Raw genomic sequence first — 18,048 nt, 5'->3', positions numbered from 1 at the left:
CCGGGTGCGCGCACGCCCTCCTTTGCCTGCTAGAAGTGACCGAGGGAAGAACTGTCGGCTTAGCCAAGGCTCTTGGAAGGACTTTACAAATTTAGTAGCGCTGGGACTATCCAAAAACAATTATTTTCTTTTTTTTTTTTAAAGAGAGCGACGACTCAAACGGTTGAAACTAGAATCGAATCAATTTACTCCGTCTACTCCAACAAAAAAGTGTAAGGGGTTGGGGAATTCTTGAACGACTCTTATTACAGGTATGGTAGTCATCGATTTACAATAGTTCATTTAGTGATCTATGAAAAAAAGTGACCTATGACCATTTTTCACACTTAGGACTGTTGCAGCATCCCTTGGTCACGTGATCAAAATTTGGATGCTTGGCAACTCACTCATAGTTATGACAGTTGCAGTGTCCCAGGGTCACGTAATCCCCTTTTGTGACCTGACAAGCCAAGCCAATGAGAAAGCTAGATTTACTTAACAAATGTGTTACTAACTTAACAACTGCAAACATTCACTTAACTGTGGCAAGAAAGGTCATAAAATGGGGCAAAACTCAATTAACAAATGTTTCACTTAGCAACATCAATTTTGGGCTGAATTGTGGTCATAAGTTGAGGACTACCTGTATACATAGCTGGAAGAGGAATTATGTACCATTATTGCTGCCTATTTTTCTGTTGCTCTGGGTGTTTTTCCCAAGCATAAGAGCCTTTTCCAGCATTCCTTGCTTTCTTTTTACGTGTTAAGATTATTCAAGCTTTAACAGACCAGGGAGCAGACTATTGTAATGTCATTTTATAGTCCAAGAAATTGACAACACTTTCTCCTTCACAAATTCACAAGCAAAAATTTCCTTCTCTAACCTTCCATTGTCTCATCTGTACTTCTTAAAAAAGAGAGGTCAGATATGTGTCAGACTCTCCTTGGATATATGTCATGTTCTCCCCTGCTGGTTTCAAAGGGGTGTTAAATACTAAATGACAGAATTCATATAACATGTCAAAAGCTAAACATAAAGCAAACATTGTTTTATTAATGTGCCGGCTAGAAGCAAAGGAGATACATTAGAAACCTACATGGCCTCTTAGTGTAATCCCAAAACCAGAAAAATAATATTCTAATGCTACCTAATGAAACAACCATTAGATAGGAATAGACCAATTTGTGCAGCTGTGGTTTGGCCAACATTCTCAACTAATTTGGCTAGGATTTATATTTTTGCAACTTGTTTGAAATTAGATACTGTAATATGTTTAATTTGTGGTGCAATCTGCTATAGAACTCCAGGGAGATGGATAAGCAATGTTAAAAATAACAAAGTTTAATATGATGTGTGGATGCAGCCAATATTTGTAATTCTTAACTCTGAAGGAACCTGTTTGGAGGAAGCTTTTTGGCAAGTATCATTTATAGTTGAGGGGTGAGAATAGTACATCTGTTGCAATTTTTCCTTTGGCTCAGCAGCAAATTGTGCAAGAGTTCTATCCTTTGCATTTGTCTTTCCTGTAGTAGGAATGTTTGAAAACAAATGTGCATTGAAAACATTATTGCAATTAATTATTTGTTTGTTAGATTTATATTTAAGCTTTTATTCAGGAATTGAAGGCAGCATCAGCTTAAAAAAACAATAAATTTATTGTCCCATAAACTTTCTTGGATTACAGGGTAGTTGATCAGTTGCATGTACAAATGTCTTGAAAGACAAATGTGTGTAAGAGAGTGTTAGATGGTGATGGAGAACAAAACTGAGAAGGGGATGGTAAAGGAAAGGAAGGAAGTGTAGACTTTTTGAAACAGTGATATAAATCACAATTTTGGGAATGGTATTACTAGTTTTCCTCTTGAACTGATTGAGATAACCATCAATGTACTTTCCTCCTTCTTTTCCTAGACTTGCAAGTCATTGTACAATATTCTTCATGCTTGTTACTTTAATTTTTTTAGTGTTATTTGCTTTTAACTAAACGTGTATGTATTGCTGGTACAGCACATATGTCTCTAATTTTGAAAGACATGTTCATTATTCCTACTTTCCCATCACTGTTTCCCATTTCCCAACATTCAGGCTATTTTCTTTTCATACTCAGTTTGTTTTTCTTTAGTCTATTTTGTGCTTGGTAATGGTGCTGTATGTCTTGAAAAGCCTTTATATCATCCTTTTGTAGAAATTTATTTTACTACAAAAATACGGTTTTCAATGCTTCAGATACAGAAAATGTGAATACAAAGTATTTATTTTCAACTATATACCAGTGTGATGTGCTTGATTGCTACCATTGTGGTACCATAGAAGAGTATGCCTACAAAATATAACTTTAAAATAATATCACCTGGATTTCATTTTAATGTATGCATTCAATAATTTAATGTAGCTTTAGTCTGTAGATTTTTTTAAATATGATACAGTAACTGTGGCTTATATTTCCTGATATATTTATTAAATAAAATGAGCATATCACATAGAGTTGAAGGAAGCTACTTAGGTCTTAGGCACCAAACATCTGCTCAGAGCTGGAATTTAAATTAAAACATGTCTGATCAATGTCTATTAGATTCTCAGACTATCATATGCAATAAAAGAGATCCCATTGTTCCCCCAATGTAGCCATTATCAACTGGCTTTTACTTTCCTGATTATAATTTCATGTCCTGAACAATGCTGTAACTTTATTTTGGGTGATAGTCTTTCATCCATACAGCATATTATCATATAAAGTGAGGAAAGCTAAGGCTCAAAATGAACTAAGGCTTGCGACCAAAGTCAAAAATAACAAAAAAAGCTTCTTTCAACATGTAAAAAACAAGAAAAAAGTGAAGGAAATGATTGGTCCATTAGTGGGGGAAAATGGCAAGAAGGTGACAAGCAACAGGGAGAAAGCAGAACTATTTAACTCGTTTTTTGCATCTATCTTTACACAAAGGGAAAAAACAGACCAACCTGTCAAAAATAGTGCCATAAAAAACAGTATAGAAACGCAAGTTAAGATAGGCAAGAAAACGGTAAGTGAGCACCTGTCCAGCCTCAAATCACCAGGACCAGATGGATTACACCCCAGGGTTCTCAAGGAACTGGCAGATGTGAGCTCAGAACCATTGAACTATATTTTTCAAAGATCCTGGAGCACTGGGGAACTACTGGAGGACTGGAAAAGAGCTGATGTAGTTCCCATCTTCAAAAAAGGGAAAAAAATGGACCCAGGAAATTACAGACATATCAGCCTGACCTCAATACCTGGGAAGATTCTGGAAAAGATAATCAAACAACGAATCAGCGAACATCTAGAGGCAAACGAATTCATTACTAAAACCCAACATGGGTTTGTCAAAAACAGATCATGCCAGACAAATCTTATTGCGTTCTTTAACCAAGTGACAAAATTAGTGGATCAGAGGAATGCTGTGGACATAATTTACTTGGACTTCAGTAAGGCATTTGATAAAGTAGATCACAACCTACTACTTGATAAGATAGAAAATGTGGGTTAGACAGCATCATCACCAGATGGATCCATAGCTGGCTGACCAGCCATACTCAGCATGTGGTCCTCAATGGAACCATATCTACATGGAGGGAAGTGTGTCGTGGGGTGCCCAGGGCTCTGTTCTGGGCCAAGTGCTCTTCAACATCTTCATCAACGATTTGGACAAGGGGATAGATGGGGAAATCATCAAATTTGCAGATGACACCAAGCTGGCAGGAAGAGCCAACACTCCAGAATACAGGCTTAGGATACAGGAGGATCTGGACAGACTTGAACACTTCTGCAAACGGTGCTGCACCAGTTGAGTAGTCCTTGACTTACGACCGGTTGAGTAGTCCTCAACTTACGACCGGTTGGGAGTCGCGGCATTAAAAAGGTTGAGAACCACTGATCTACATGGAAGGAGGTGTGTAGTGGGGTGCCCCAGGCCTCTGTTCTGAGCCCAGTGCTCTTCAACATCTTCATCAACAATTTGGATGAGGGAACTCATCAAATTTGCAGATGACACCAAGCTGGCAGGAATAGCCAACACTCCAGAAGACAGGTTTAAGATACAGGAGGATCCGGACAGACTTGAACACTGGGCACTATCTAACAAAATGAAATTCATTGGTGAAAAAAGTAAGGTTCTACATTTAGGCAAGAAAAACCAAATGTAGAGGTATAGTATAGGGGGTACCTTGCTCAATAGTAGTAACTGTGAAGAGGGACCTCGGAATCCTAGTGGACAATCACTTAAATATGAGCCAGCAGTGTGCTGCAGCTTCCAAAAAGGCCAACACAGTGCTGAGCTGCATTAACAGAGGGATAGAATCAAGATCATATGAAGTATTAATACCACTTTACAATGCCTTGGTAAGGCCACACTTGGAATACTGCATCCAGTTTTGGTCACCACGATGTAAAAAAGATGTTAAGACTCTAGAAAGAGTACAGAGAAGAGCAACAAAGATGATTAGGGGACTGGAGGCCAAAGCATATAAGGCAGTGGTTCTCAACCTGTGGGTCTCGTCCCCTTTGGGGATCCAACGACCCTTTCACAGGGGTCGCCTAAGACCATTGGAAAACACATATTTCCAATGGTCTTAGGAACTGAGACACTGCCAAAGCTGCCGCCGCCGCCTCAGGAATGTGCAGTGGATGAGCCAAGGAAAGGAACTAAATGAGGAGAGGGGGCGTGCCCGCCTGCGTGTTTGTGTGTGCGTTTGTGTAGAATCGCTATTTTTCAATTCCCAATATTACGAAGAAAAAAAAAGATTGACATGAACAAAATGTGGTGGAAGACAAGCGATGTGTGTGTGTGTGTGTGTGTGTGTGTGCACGCATGCGTGGTGTTAATCATATTCTTTCCCTTGTCACGCGCCTTGAGCCACGACGCCAATAACCGTCGGCTCTCAGTTCTTGACGAGAGGGGCTCTTCTCTCTTTTTCCATCCTTGCTTAGAGCGAAATGTTGAAAACCATATGACACCGAGAGGCGTGTGTCCGGCTGGCAAGGCTCAGGGAAATGCCAGGATCATTGCCCCTTCTGCCTGATCAGCGCTTCTCTGAGGCCGGGAGAGCTCAGCCCCTTTCCGCCTAATTGGCACTCCTCCAAGGCCGGGAGAGCTCGGGAAGCGCCAGGATCAGTGCCCCTTTCCGCCTGATCGGTGCTTCTCCGAGGCCGGGAGAGCTCGGCCTCTTTCCGCCTAATTGGTGCTCCAAGGCCGGGAGAGCTCAGGGGAAGCACCAGGATCAGCTCCCCTTTCTGCCTAATTGGCGCTTCTTCTGGAGCTGATCCTGGTGCTTCTCCTGAGCCCTGAAGAAGCACCAATCTCCTAGAAAGCGGCATTGATCCTGGTGCATCTGCTGAGCCCTGAAGAAGCGCCTATCACCTGAAAAGCAACATTGATCCGGGCCATCGCACTCACACACACACAAACACGTGCACGCAGTTACAGCTGAAGGCGTTTCAGCCTTCAACTAGGCTCCCAGTCCTCTGGTGCCTCATTGGCTCAGGCCAGCCGTCCGTCAGAATCTACGTCCCGTGATTGGCTGGCTCCCTCAACACGTCCCAGAAAGGGTTTGGCTCTTCATGCCAGCTTTCCCCCTCGTGGGGCTCCTGATACTGTAAGCCCCGCTAGCCGGGAAGGCGCACCGGAGTCCCGGCTGCCAGTAAGGTGATCGACCCACTCCTCTCCCATTGCCCACTCTGCCCAGCTTGAGCCTGGCTGGAGCAGCCTTGCTGCTTCCAAAGGTAGCCACTTCAAAGTCACACGGGCAGCCCTCGGCCGCTCCCCTCCTCTCCACACCTCCAAATCGATCCCCAATTGGAGAGAGAGGGAGGGAGGGAGGGAGAGAAAGAAAGGGAGAAAGAAAGAGGAAGAGAGAGGGAGAGAGAAATACAGAGAGGGAGAAGAAAGGGAAAGAAAGGGAGAGAGAGGGAGGGAGAGAGAAAGAGGGAGAGAGAAAGGGAGAGGGAGAGAAATAAAGAGAGGGAGAGAGAAAGAGGGAGAGAGAAAAAGTAAGGGAGATAGAGAAAGAAAGGGAGAGAGAAAGAGAGGGAGAGAGAAAGGGAAGGAAAGGGAGAGAGAAAGAGAGGGAGAGAGAAAGGGGGAGAGAAAGAAAGGGAGAGAAAGAGAGAAATAGAAGGGGAGAGAAAGAGAGAGGGAGAGAGAAAGAGAGAGGGAGAGAGAGAAAGAAAGAGGGAGACAGAGAGAGAGAGAGAGAGGAAGAGAGAGATTAAATTAGTAACATGGTTGTTAAGTGAATCTGGTTTCCCAACAAACTTTGCTTGTCAGAAGGTTGCAAAAGGTGATCTCATGATCCTGGAACAATGTGACTATCATAAATATGAATCAGTTGCCAAGCATCGAAATGTAAATCACATGACCCTGGAGATGTTGCAACGGTCATAAGTGTGAAAAATGGTCATAAGTCATTTTTTTCAGTGCCGTTGTAACTTTGAACAAGCAAACTGTTGTAAGTTAAGGACTACCTGTACTTTATCACTTTTTTCCAAATTTTTTTTTGGTCAAGTTTTGGACACCTCGCTAGGTGACTGGTGGTACTCGAATGTTGCCATATTCTAAAAGTGGTACAATCGGTGAAAAGGTTGAAATTCCCTGATCTAAATAATATTATCAGTAGGAGTGAATCCACTGTTTTTCCAACAAGATTGGAAATACTTTTATGTTTAATGTGATGATGTAATACATTCTAATCCAGGAACTCTCAGTTTCATTGCTTAATTTTCTTTCCATCTTACTGCTTATTTTCAAACCCAGTTTGTTTTTGTGATTAATCACTATGCTTTAATTATGTTCAATTTGTAACAATGAAAATACATCCTGCATATCAGATATTTACATTACGATTCATAACAGTAGCAAAATCACAGTTATGAAGTAGCAACAAAAATAATTTTATGGTTGGGGGTCACCATAACATGAGGAACTGTATTAAAGGGTCACGGCATTAGGAAGGTTGAGAACTACTGATATACGGAAAGGCTGCTGAAATTGGATATGTCTAGTTTAATTAAGAGAAGGATGAGGGGGGACATGATAGCAGTATTCCAATATCTCAGGGGCTGCCACAAAGAAGAGGGAGTCAAGCTATTTTCCAAGGCGCCTGAAGGCAGGACAAGAAGCAACAGATGGAAACTAATCAAAGAGAGAAGCAACCTAGAACTAAGGAGAAACTTCCTGACAGTTAGAACAATTAACCAGTGGAACAACCTGCCTCCAGAAGTGGTGAATGCTCCAACACTGGAAGTTTTTAAGAAGAGACTGTACAGCCATTTGTGTAAAATGGTATAGGGTTTCCTGCCTGAGCAGGGGGTTGAGCTAGATGACCTCCAAGGCCCCTTCCAACTTTATTATTATTATTACTATTATTATTATTATTATTATTAGTAGTAGTAATAGTAGTAGTAGTAGTAGTAGTAGTATCTAAACAAAGGTGATTTTCTTAATACTAATTGAAGGAAAAACATGGAATCAATTTGATGGCACTAGAACAGTGGTTCTCAACCTTTTTAATGCCGCGACCCCCAACCGGTCATAAGTCGAGGACTACTCAACCGGTTGTAAGTCAAGGACTACTCAGCTGGTGCAGCACCGTTTGCAGAATGGGACTTCTGGTGGGCTCAGCAGGGCAGAGACAGCCTGGACAATTCCTATTCAAGAGAGTCTATTCTATTGGCTTTCAAAAGCCAATAAAATAAAAGGGAGTAACACAGCTAAGGAAAAGGGGGAAAAAATGGCAGACTGCGTTGCTTGGCGACCCCCGTGAAATGGTTGTTCGACCCCAAATGGGGTCCCGACCCACAGGTTGAGAACCACTGTACTAGAAGCTCAATAATTCCCAGGAAACAAAGAGATCTGGAGGATCTCTTTGGCTGAACTAGAATGCTTAGTAAGACAATTATGAGCTCCTATAGTAGATTTCTCTTAAAAGGGAAAGCTACACCTTTTTGATTTCAGTCACAGTTTACTGAAGTTTCTGGCTTGGAAATGAATATTGTGCAGCAATAATATTTAGTGATTATTTCCTAATTATGGAATTAGGAAAGATTAAAAATATAGAAAGAATTAGGAAGATTTCTCTTACTCCATTTTTGCTAGTTTTTTATCAGTGCTCTCTACTTTATTTTAATTTTGCTTTATAAAGTTAACATAAATTAAACCTTAATTAGAAATATATTTCCCAACTGTATACTATGGTTTCTACGAAGCAGTTGTTGCAAAGCAAATGCATCTAAAGTATGAATAAAAACTGATAATTTTTTATACTCATGGGAGTGACTTTATTCTTTGTACTATAATTGCTAAAGCTGATTATTAATTGATAAAAAGATACCGATGAAATGACTATGTAGGTCCCATTATTTTAGTATGACTGTACACTGAATTTTTAAAAAAATCCTATTAAAATATATAGTCAGTAGGCTATATTTTGATACAAGTTTTCATAAGAGACATGAATATGGACAAATATTATGAGCTGCTGCATTTGCCTCTATATCTCAAAAATGGAAATTAACATTAAGATTTTTTTCCTATATTTAATTATACAAAATTTATTTTAGTACCAAGCTCTCAGTCTGATGTAAATTTCTAACAGGATTATAGTCAGTCTATTTGTTACATTTCACTTTTAAGGAAGCATCAACTTCCAAAGATGCTTTTAATTAGAAAAGATAAAAAGATGCAATATATTGTTCTCATTCTTCAAGTTCCAGGGTCCTCTATCCTGACTAAAGTGCAAAATATTTTTAAATTATCAGGAAAGACTCTACAGTCTGACATCATGTAACCTCTGTTTCATATCCAGTCTTTCCAAAGTCATTTCTCCTACTCCAAGATAACAGCAATTGTTACAAAACAGCAACTAAATTAGTTAACTGAGAATATAAGGATATTGGCTTTTCTCTTACGCTCTTTATATATTGAATTCTGGATACAGGGACTAGTTTGTAATAAAGATATCATATCACTGAAGACTGGCTAACAACTTGGTTCTGCCCTCACACACACACCGCAATATATTCAACAGGTAGAAATATAATTGTCTTATCTTGTAATAAACAAGAATTATGACATCTACCACTTTGTCTGAAAAAAGGAACACAATTTTAAAAGCTCTGGCATGATTAGAGCTATAAATGATGAATTCTGCTGCTTTAAATAGCTGGAATTTCAAATTTCAGTTTAACAGGAAACAGTAAATGAAAAATATAGACTTGGCCTGGTCTACATGCAAAACACAATGAAGTGGAAATTTTTTTGATTCCGTATTCTTATCCTAATAAAAAAGTTTCCCAAATGACTATCAATTTGTATAAATATTAAAGCCAAATATAAAATGCAGGCTTCATTTACTTTATATCAAGAATGTGATTCCCTGTACACAAAAAAGGTTAAAAAACACATCTCTTATGTTTTATTTAGAAAACATCATAATAATAATCCCTCAACAAATAAGGTATTACAAGATGCAAAGGAAATGGAAATTTTGGTCTACATGATTTGAAATTGTATTTTTCATATTGCTGTTTGGTTTAGATGAAAAAGGGGGTGCTGCTGAAAAATTGAAGGCCCTTGAAGGACCTGACCTGACATGAATACTGTATTTGTAGTATGACAAAGTCAAGGTTAATGGAGATTTTTAAAAAGCATTATGTTAGATGTGCAATCTAGATTGAGAATATGGAATAGATACAAACCTAGGTTGTGTATCATTTTGGCTTCCAACCCCAGAAGCATTTTATAAATGAAAAACAATAGGCAAACAAAAATGGTTAACTTACTTTGAAATAGTAGAATTTTGGGAAAGGGAATGTGATTCATTGGTTTGTTTTCTTGGATGTCCATGGTGTTCTCAGGAGTTTTCTCCAACACCAAAGTTCAAAGGCAATAATATTCATCCTATTTTCTTCTTCAGAGTCCAACTTTCTCTTCCACAGAATGTCAAAAGAATATCACAATCCTACCAAATGCTAGTCTGGGTGTATTTTGTGATTACTTGTTCCTTTACTGTTGATGATTGATCATAAAAGACAGAAGGTACCCACAACTTTGATACCGTTATTGTTAATGTTAAGACTGGTCAATCTACCTGTTGTCAATAGTTTGAACTTCATTTTATTTATTGTAGTCCATTTTCTCACTTTGCTTCTTGACTTTTATTGCTAGAGTTTGCAGATCCTTTGCATTTTTTGCTGTTAGGATAGTATTACCATAACAGAGATATTGATGTTTGTTCCTTCAATCTTAAAACCATGCTAATTACTGATTACACCATAATTATAGTATAAAACTTCTTATCTCTTGCTTTTTAGGCATACTTGGAAATATAAGAATCAATTGTAGGAGTGGGAAAATTTTTTAAAGAATGTATTTGAATCCTAAATTTATAATGAATAGAAGGCATAATAGGGCAACCAAAGCTGTAAAAAAAAATCAGTGCAATAAACATAGGAATGTAAAGTGTTTGGTTCCAGTCCAAATTCCATGTTTAGAAGACTCATTGAAATCAGTGAAACCTCTGTTCTTCATGATAAAGAAATTCCACTATCCTCAGCTCTGACATGAATATATATCTACTCAATCTCCTACTTATAAAATGATAAAATAATTAAACATTTTAAAAATAAATTAGAGGGTTGGAAGTAGGCAGGAAAAGAGTCATTTAGTGAACTGTTAGAACAGAAATAAAAGCAATTAGCTCCTGATTATTGGTTTGTAAGAACTAATTATACAGAAGCAGGCTTGGTTGCTTTATCTGTATGCACATGTTGTTCTGTTTGCTAAGGGAACATTAATTATAGTAGCACATTTTCTCTCATTAAGAGAGTCTAAACTTCCCTTTAACTGGAAGTAGTAATCAGATCTTTTAGTACTTTCATTGCTGAAATCCTGAACCTACCACCAGAATGCAAAATTGCTTAAAAACAGCAGATAAGCATAAGAAAACCCTGCCCAAGGATGAATTTATTTAATCTCTTCCTTCTCTGTTGTAGTCCATGTGTCCCAGTAACAATTATTAGAACAACCATTCGCTGCTGTATTGAGATGAAATATGGCAGCTATGAATTTTTGATTTAAAATTTGGGAAGATAGTTCAAATCATAGCAACTGCATGAAAAAAAAGCAAATGGTTTGTTATTGATAATGAAACAATGCTTTCCCCCTTTTTTGCTTTGCTACTAAGGCAGCAGCTGCAAAGCTAGTCAGCAGGGCACTGGGACCAGACCTGTTTCAGGGCTAGTCTTCATTGTGCTGAGAGCCACAGAAAATGAAACAATTTCTGTCAGCTTCACAGATAGACAATTAGAACTTGAAACAGGATTGTTAGATAGAGGCATGACAATTCAGCCTATTATATTTAGGCTTTCAAGATATCTGTTCTGGAAACAGTTTTCAGAAGCTAGTAGAAAGACAAGAGAGGCAGCTTCCTTCCACTCCAGAGGGAAGGGATCTCTGACACATTCTATGGATTCTAGTTAATATACCTGCTAAATTCTGCTTCTCTTTTCTGTTGTTGTTTACTTTAAATTTATTTTCTAAGTAAAGGGATAAAACCTTAGAACTTTCAAATTCTTACTGTACTGTACTGAACACAAGAAACATTTCCGATAGAGGACAAATGTGATTCACATGTTAGTGAACCGTGAAATTATGAACCACAATTAAACTGCTAGCTCCAAAGGTAAGTTATCTTCTATGTTCAGTTAGCTCATGAGCTCTGAGTTCTCCCTCCTAGGAACGTAAAGGGAATATGGATATAAAAATAGGCTTTTTATATAGGTGTCCTGTCCCTATGGAATATGCTGCCTCTGGCAATCTGTAATGTTGCAATGCAAAGCAACTAAAAACCTACTTTTTAAAAATTTGAAAATTAGAAGAGATGCAATGGATTTGTTTTTAACCCTTATGTCCTTTGAGATATGTTGTCATTGTTTTTATTGTGGTTATGCTTTTTGATTATTATTACTCTTGGAAGTATTATGATTTTCTTATTTAATATTAGCAACTCAGAGCTTTTGGGGGAAAGTGCAATATAAATGTTAGTAAATTAATACATACGTGTATAATAGATTAATGAAAGAGCCTTAACTCTCTGCAAGGATGCACTGATCATGGTAGGCACCAGTATATGTCATCAGCATTGAAATTGCTCAAATATCTTGGAAGTCTGATACTATAGCACTGATACCCACAAATAAAAATATCAGCGTCACCTGATAGATTTCTAAATATCATCTCAATGTTCTAGATTTTTTAAAAAAATATTTCAACCCCTTTTGCTTAAGAAATGGTTCATGCGTATCTCCATCAGGGCAATTTTCCTTACTCTCTATAAAGAAAGATTTTTATGCATGCATGTTTCCATGTGAACAACAATTCTGATGTTGCAGAGTCCCAATATCATGCAAAGACTTCCTCTGGCAAATACTAGCATTGCAGCAGTATCTGCAATGAAAATGAATAAAACTAAGATAGCAATTCTGACACGGTTTTGCAAAAAAACACCAAGGATGGAGTGGAGAATGCAATGGGAAACTTCTCCAGTTGTTTGATGTGCTTTTGGTACAGAACTCAGGACTCAAATCCTTATAGGAGGGAAGGGATAACCACAGTTCTGTAAATGTTTAGCTTTATGGAGATAGAGATGTTGTGTTTGTTGAGCAAATAAACAACTAGCTGCCCCTGTGGCCTTCTGATCCTGGAGTCAATTTCTTTGTCCAAAGACCTATCACTTGAGACAAGACTTCCCAAATATTTGAAACTGTTTACATCTGTCATCTGGTTATTGTCACCAGTGATTTTTTGGATCTAAAGGCTGGGCATTTGGCAAAAGCTGAGAAAGTACTAAGAAAGCTCAAGCAGATAAGTCAGGCCAAAGAGCCTTTTAATTACATGTAAAACCATTTTAAAACTGCACATACAAATTTGATACATAAGATTTTGAAAACTACATTACACATAATAGCTACATCAAATTCTAAAAGCTACATCTCCCCTCCAAATCTGAAATTTTGTGAAGTCCTAAATTGTAGTTTGTTTAGCTTTGTGCCTAAATCCAGCATTGCCATGTGTAGAAACATCTGGGCTATTATTTCTCAATCTTGGCAACTTTAAGATGGGTGGCCTTCAACTTCCAGAATCCCCTAGCAAACCTTGCTTCACTGGGAGTTGAAGTCTAACTATCTTAAATCTGCCGAGATTGAGAAACACAAATCTAGCCTAATGAATAGACTTTCTTGCTTCTTCTATACCCCCATGTAACAATTTAATTTGCACAGTTCAGGAGAAATCAGGATTCTGGAGAAATAAAAAACTGGCACTTTCTTTTATTTTGACTAGTTCTGCTAAAAGTATTACCCATTTATGAAGTAAGCTATCATTAGGCTATGATTCCTTCCAAAATGGTTATTGCTACGTTCCATCCTGGTCGTTTTTCATTAACCTATAAAAGGATTAGTTAGCTAGCTTCTTAGTACTCAGAATGGATTGTGAGAAGGTCAAACATGTTGTTTGCAATATTTAGAGGCCACTTTATATTTTTAGTGTATTATGCCATAATCTTGAATGTTTCGAGCCCAGAATTTAAATAGTCAGACTCTCATCAAGCTATATTTGGTTAGATAGAAAGCAGGATTCCTGCAGACCTCAGTTTATATACCTCTTTCTGCTAAAAATATTATATCACATTATATTATGCCATGAACAATTTATCTGATTTTTCTTAAATGCCCAAAGAATCATACATAATGAGAGGTTTTTTAAGAGGGAAACAATCAAAAGTTCTTTTATACTATTATTTTAATAAGTTTCTGACAGTCCAAAAACATAGCCCAGGTTTTATTTGAAGGGCATCCATGCAGGCTTGCTTGTAGTTGAAGGTGTTTCTTCATGGTAACAGAGCACAGCACCAAACAACCAAGGGACTGGATAAAGCTTTTCTGTTTTTCTCTATTTATATAATTTATGTATTAAGAAAAAAAGAAGACATGATTAGACAAATATGGAAAATCTCATTGGGTTCTCTGTATAAAGTTGCTCCTCTCCCCATTCATTTGAAGTAACTTGAAGCTTTTTGCATTTTTGTATAATCATACTGAAAAAAATAATTCTGATTATATTGCTGCATTGGGTAAACATCCTTCTCTCACCTCCAGTTAAATTACTTGGATCATATCAGTGGATAACTGTTATTTCCTTGTCCATACCAGGAGATTTTATGACTTTTGCTTTATTACAGATTTATCTCCACATTTCAACACTACAGATTAGTTACTTATATATAAGATGAATCCTAGAAGATATTAGATAGACATTGATTACACAATAAAAGCATATGATAGCTTTTGTGGGATAGTATTTCCTTAGTAAGGATAGGCAGTAAGGGAAGTGAAAACTACATGTTACCTTGTTTCCTATCTTGGAATTATTATCAAATAGATACTTCACTGCCAACTCTGTATTTCTGATGCAAACATTAAGTTAAGTACACTAGCGATAAATCCCTTTACACTCTGAATAATGATGCTTTAAATCAGCAAAATTATTCAAAGTGTGAAAACACCCAATAAGCAAAACTTCAAAGCTTCTGTTATTAGAAAATGCATATATCTGAATATGGCAATTATTATTATTATTTGTGCTTGCTAGGACTTGTAATCTAGAGGAAACACCTCTCATTGCTTTTCTTGGTCTTTTACCTAAAGTTTATAATAGCATCCCGCAACACGATGTTTTCAGGAACTGAAGATTCTGGGAGTTGAAAACCATGAGTGAAAACAACTGATTTATATATCTGGATTCTGATCATAACTGAACCAAAAGCTTACTTGTATCTATGTTTATTTGAGATTTTGTCATCTCAAAATAGCTGTTCCTAAGGAATTTCAAGAAAAGGAACCAATTGTGGTTTCTACAAGTCTTATAATTCCCAGTTGATGCCTACTGTTATCCCATATATTGTGCTGAAAGAACATACAGAGGAATACAAGGGGATTATGAGGCTGTGGAAGTTGGCCCTTCTTGCTACAAATTATGAAGTCGCCATACTTCTCTAAGGTCTCTGTAAATTGGGTTGTTCAAAAAGGTACTCTACTCATCTATAATACTATTGTAAGACTGAAGAACTGTTTCATGTAAGGGCAGACCTGGCCCCTTTTGAGTTCCCCTTCATGAGTCTGTCTATTGCCCAGTACACAAAGAACACCTTTTCTATGAGGAAAACTATGAGGCTGCTATGTTCAGTAGTAATAAAAGTGGTTGCTGCCTCATATCATCTTCACGTATATTTTGTTGACTCTAGAAATATCTTTCCCCATCTTAAATATTGTAGAACTCTTGTGTAAGCAGGCTACTAGGATTAATAAAGTATTGATATGCCTTAAAATATGTTATAAAATGAACAAACCATATATCTATGTTAGAGCAACAAGGAATCTAATTTTACCATTTGGGGGCAAGGGAGCATTTTATTTATAATAACTTTTATGCTTAAAAGTACAAATCTTGTTGGATTCAATCATTTAATCATGGATAGGATGAAACAATATTCTTCAGAACTTGTCCTTATAATAGATAGCAATACATGCTTTATGGTGAAATCCCTTGTGTATGTAAATATTGGTACAATTTGGGCCACAGAAAGAAATACAAAGCAGTAGCTGCAACTTTTGTTTAAAGTTAGTAAAAGGTCCTTTAAATCCTCCTGTTAGAATTGGCAGCTTTAGAAATTACTATTTGTTGTAACTGAAGACTGAATAATACTTTTCATTAGGCAGCATTTCAAAAATTTGACTTAAGAGGCTTTTTGGAGCATACTCATTTACTTTAGAAGAAACTTTTTAGAATGATTTATTGTTGGAGCCTGAGTAGGATAACAATGGAGAGATGGAGAAAAAAAATCAAATAATAATGGCCACCCTCATGTGCTGTATTGAAATTCATTTGTGCTTATTATTTATTTATCCATTCATTAAATATATCTGTTGCCTGACTCCAGAAATTGTAATGACTCGCTGCCTGAAAATAAAACTATACATAAAAATAACATTAAAAACTACAGCATAAACATTGACTATAAGCCTCAATTCTTACATTATCTAACTCTAGGAATAGTAAGAAACATGTAGCAGCTGCAGCTTTATGTCCATTGCTTCTTAACATATCTGTCTGTTTCTCCTCCTAGAAAACATTGTCACCATCTGCCATCGTTCTGATACCAGAAGCAAACAAGTAGAGATGTACTGTGGAATCTTCATTTGGATGGCTATTGTAAGAACAGTATATTAAACTAGCTGGACTTTTGGCCCATTCCATTATGGCAGGCAGGCAGGATGGGTGGGTGGGTGGGTGGAAAAAAATTATTATGCATCCCCTTCAGCTGCTGCAGGTCAAATAAAGAGAGGCGTAATCTAAGCTGCAATCTCTTTGCCTGCTATTTTTTTTCTATCTAGTTTCTTTATGATTGTTTGAAAATCAGGCCTGTAGCCAACAGCTCCTAGGCAGGTAGTTATCCTCTTGGTTTTGCCAGCCAGGAAATGATGCACCACACCCTACTTTCATGAATTGTTCTAATTTAGAAAAGGAGAGAAGTAATTTTAATTCAAAGACAGAAAGCCCTAGGCAAATTGTGTTAATGAAACCTTCAGAACAAATGGCAATCCTTGCCAATCCTGAAATGGAACAGAACACACACACAAAAGTACACTTTTATCTAAATGGCTAACAATTCAACATAGCTAAAATGTTTCAAAACAATACAATAATCAGTAGTAATCAGAAATTTTGCTCACACTGCAGTAAAAGTAAGACTAACGTCAACCATTTCTTCCTTAAGGACATTTTGAAATAGGACAAGTATAGGAAATCTTAAAAAGTAAATCTTTGTGAATTTTTAAACAAAGTAGCTAAATCGTCTAATCTGAAGAACATAACTATTAGATTTAATATTTCTCTATGTTATGACACAGCTTAGGAACTATGTCCGTCTACCGTTTTTATCTTGCTGGGTATTGTACAAAATTAATCTTCTGTGCACATGAGGCAGATTCCTGTGCTGCTGGATAAGTCAGTAATCTAGGTTTTGAAGTTACAGGAACATCCTGCCACAAAACAGATTTCTTGTAATACTAATCATGAATTGATATAAATGTAAACAAGTGCCAGCCTTGTGAAATTGACCAGACAGGAAACCCAATCAGATGAACTAATTCTACTTTATTGTGAGGTTATATTAACAGAATTTTACAAATCTGAAACTATATTTCTCTTCCTGTCCCCTTTACAGCCCAAGAACTTAGGGGAAGTTCCTTCTGAGATGAGTTGACTTTTATCTGACCATTCCCTTAGCTGCATCTCTTCTCCCAAGGTCATTCCCACTTGCCATTAGAAGAAATATTTAAAAACCAAGCATTGTGTAGAGGTTTTTTTTTTTTTTTTTTTTTTTTTTTTAGGATTAGATAACATGGTTGATGAATCATGTCTGCTCTGTAAACTTTAGGTCAGCTTTCTCCAAACTGGTACATTATGCAGCACATTTGCAGAAACCAATTTGGGGGAACTTACTTGAAAATATATTTCTCTTGTTGACCCTCAAAGTAGCAACCATTTTTGAAGTGTCTCCTCATATGTGTTAAGGAGCAAAGAAGTATATTTATTTATCATTATACTTTAAAACAGGCTTCATATCTTATATTCTTTTTCTGATCTCAGATTTTAAGCACATAATATCTAATCAGCTTTTTTTTAAAGCAAATTGTAGGGGATTGGTTTGAAGTGTGTGTGTCTATGTGAGACTGTGTGTGTGATAATGTTTCCCCCTCTTCCCCCATTGTATAATTAAGTCCTCTGTCTGCAAGGACATTATATCTGGCTCCCAGCATATGTTTGATGTGAATAAATAACTATTAGTACAAATAAAATAAAATATAGGAAGAGGAATTTTTGCAGTCATATACTCAGAGTCAGTTCTTCCAAGGATATTAGCGTTCTAAAAGCATTCAATGAAATAAAAACCAGGCCAAGAGAACATATGGCCCTTAGATTTTTCTTAGATTAGGT

The 18,048-nt window shown here is 37.1% G+C and overlaps 1 long non-coding RNA gene across 1 annotated transcript in view; it reads left to right on the top strand.

The window, feature by feature from the left end:
• Positions 1 to 104: 104 nt before the first annotated feature.
• The window catches only part of LOC120316089, a 30,670-nt gene continuing 12,726 nt past the window's right edge, over positions 105 to 18,048 (top strand). The window contains exons 1-2 of the long non-coding RNA XR_005558868.1: positions 105 to 251; positions 16,175 to 16,260. This is a non-coding gene — a long non-coding RNA (uncharacterized LOC120316089). The remainder of the gene's footprint in view (positions 252 to 16,174; positions 16,261 to 18,048) is intronic.

This window comes from Crotalus tigris, unplaced genomic scaffold (assembly GCF_016545835.1).
Source record: "Crotalus tigris isolate CLP2741 ecotype Arizona unplaced genomic scaffold, ASM1654583v1 scf7180000019244.426175, whole genome shotgun sequence".
NCBI lineage: Eukaryota > Metazoa > Chordata > Lepidosauria > Squamata > Viperidae > Crotalus > Crotalus tigris.
The sequence above is the reverse complement of the archived record's forward strand: the minus strand, read 5'-3'. Positions and strand labels throughout refer to the sequence as shown.